We start from the raw sequence: 2,896 nt of genomic DNA, 5'->3' as shown, positions 1-2,896 counted from the left end.
AAAGGGACATACTTACTGGTTGATTTTACTTAAATTGAATTGTGCAGGGAACTAAGCATGCTTACCTGTTCCGTTAGGGCAAATTGTGAGATGTCAAACCTGGGCTTAGACTTTGGTAACAAAACCAAGGGAAATGTAAACAGCTGACTAGGGTGGGTTGGGAGAAGGGGAATAACCTTATCTTCCCATACCACTCCCTGAAAGGATAGAGATAGAAACAGGAGAACAGATAAAGGAAAAGTAAGCTTCAGAAGTGCCTGTTTTTTTCTCTGAAGGGTGTTCCCGCCTGAAAGAGTGCCCAGCCACCCTTTATTTTAATGAAAACAAAATATGACTTGCTACTTGGACAGCAAACGATTCCTACTGTTTCTTCTGGAATTTCCATTCATCTTTGCAGGGTCCTAAGCCTTAAAATTGTCTTAGAGGTTTAGTCACCAAAAATGACCTAAGCTCAGGACACAGTCTCTCCTCATCTTCTCTGGCCGCTCATAGATGGCGTGCAGTCCCCAGTCGTTTGTGTTCTGGCACTCTGATGATGAAGAAGTAGAATGGCAAGCCCGAGAGGGCAATGCCAATGCCGATAAGGGAGTTGATGGTATCGCTATAAAGTGGCACGGCCACCAGGAAGATGGTGCATAGGCAGAAGACAATGGGGAAGAAAAGGCTGAGCTTGAGGGGACGAGGCAGATCAGGCTCCTTCCAGCGCAGGTAAAGCTGACCCACAATGGAGAGCCCCACAAAGAACCAGTAGCTGAAGCTATAGTAGTTAATGAGCTGGAAGATGTCCTCCACACACAGGTAGATCAGTGCCATGACACCATTGAAGAGCAATGCAGGTACTGGTGTGAACCGCTCAACATGAATCATGCAGATGGTGTCAGGGAGGTGGCCTTCTCTTGAACCCACAAAGAAAAGCCTAGAAGCGGCCACAATGGAGGCATTGAGGCCACCAAAGCAGGACAATGCAACTGCAAGTGGAATTGTCCAGTTGAAAATTCCAAAAATCTGGTCTGCAGAAGTCACAGCAACAGCATCACTGGCCAGGATGTCCTTCATATCTAGCACAGTGTAGTAAGCCACATTGGTCAAGATGTAGATGATGGTGACAATGGGCATGGAAATGTCAATGGACAGAGGCAGATTCCTCTCAGGATTCTTGATCTCTTCAGTGACATAGTTGAGCATGTCCCAGCCTGAGTAAGAGAACAGAGCCGAGTACAGCGCCAGGAAGTGAGGAAGTGAGGAAGTGAGGGAAGTGAGGAAGAAAGTCACCTTGGAAGCTTTGTTACCTGTCATGGTACCCCAAGGAGATGAGGAAGAGTCAAAAGTGGGGCTACTGGTTCCACTTCATATCAGCTCTATGATCGTAAACAATTCGGGTTCCTGATCCACTAAAAATGGGGTAACAATAATACCTACTTCATGGGGTTGTTATGAGCATGAAGTAAGATAACTCATGAGAAGACTGCAGCCCAGGGCTTGACTGACTGTGCTCACTTAGCATTAGCACTATTAGAATCACTCTGTGGTGAAGAAGAGAACAGGGTATCTAGAGGGGATTGGGGGAGGTGGGAGAGATGGCAGAAGTCCTTGTGAGCTGCTACAAACAAAGGATAAAGAATTCATTAATTTAAACTAATTCCAATTTTGTGAAAACCTAATATCTGATAGGTTTAAGTTCTTTTGTACTATAATGGAAGCAAATATTAAATAAACTTATAGTATGCAGAAGTTACAGGGAGAGGGGTGCGTGGGTGGCTCAGCCTTCAGCTCAGGTCATAATCTCAAGGTCCTGGGATGGAGCCCCATGTTGTTGGGGGTGTCTGCCCATGTTGTGGGAGTCTGCTTCTACTTCTTCCTCTGACCCCCAACTCTTGCTCTCTCACTCTGTCTCTCTCAAATAAATAATTTAAAATCTTAAGATATAGGGAGAATGATTAAGAGGGGGGAAAGGTAGGGGGGAGATACTGTTTTTAAGGACAGGGAAGAATAGACCTAGTCTTATCTATTTGGTGATATATTACACTAGTCTTATCTATTTGATAATGTAACCTAAATAGATGGGTTCACTTCACTGCATTGATTTAAAAGAGACAAAATCTCCTTTTTAATATGTCAGCCCAGGGTACCTTTCTATCAATTCACAGATTTTAGTGATATTTTCCTGTAAACGTGCCATATTGAACCACCAAGCTACAGAACACAGCATTTTCAAGTCTCTTCTAGAAAAAAACTCGGCACAGATCCAAAGAAATCATTCTCAAATCATACTGCCAGTGACTTCACTGTATGAAGCTTTATGAAGTAATTTTGACAAACTATGTCCTAGCATATCTGTGCAAATGATTTTCAAATACATTTAGGGCTGCGGATATTAGTTGGGTCCGCAAATGATTTTCAAATACATTTAGGGCTACGGATATTAGTTGGGTCCACAAAGTAAATCAACTCTATCCCCTCTCTTCATAAGAAAACGAATGACCCCTCCCCCCATCCCCTGCCCCTATCTTTGGTGTCAGATTACCCGTGTCGCCTGGCAGCAAACACACAACCAGATCTGGCTGGGCCTTCCATTTTATCGTCTGCCCATGTGGGCAAAGCCTTCAGGAATCATGGAGAGATGTCACACTGAAATGTGTTTATTAGCCTGCCCGCCTGGGGAGAGTTCTCTGGTGGTCTTGTCTTGCTGCAGCTGTGATTTCCAAGGCAGTAGTGACACACAGTGAAATCAGCTCCAGGCCAACGGCTTCCACGTGCCCAGGCATGGCATAAAGATCATTCAGGCTTGGGTCACAGCCCTGCTCACTGTCTGCTTCCTCACTGAGTCAGAGGCAAAAGGCCAGCAATGTCATCATCTCTCAGCCATGGCTCCAGAGTCTTTGGGACATCTTTGTGT

At 44.9% G+C, this 2,896-nt stretch overlaps 1 pseudogene; it reads right to left on the bottom strand.

The window, feature by feature from the left end:
- Window positions 1–486: 486 nt before the first annotated feature.
- Window positions 487–1,296, bottom strand: LOC111151986 (annotated as a pseudogene).
- Window positions 1,297–2,896: the final 1,600 nt, after the last annotated feature.

The sequence above is a fragment of the Enhydra lutris genome, unplaced genomic scaffold, assembly GCF_002288905.1.
Source record: "Enhydra lutris kenyoni isolate GAN:26980312 unplaced genomic scaffold, ASM228890v2 scaffoldscaffold27, whole genome shotgun sequence".
NCBI classification, from domain to species: Eukaryota; Metazoa; Chordata; class Mammalia; order Carnivora; family Mustelidae; genus Enhydra; species Enhydra lutris.
The sequence above is the reverse complement of the archived record's forward strand: the minus strand, read 5'-3'. Positions and strand labels throughout refer to the sequence as shown.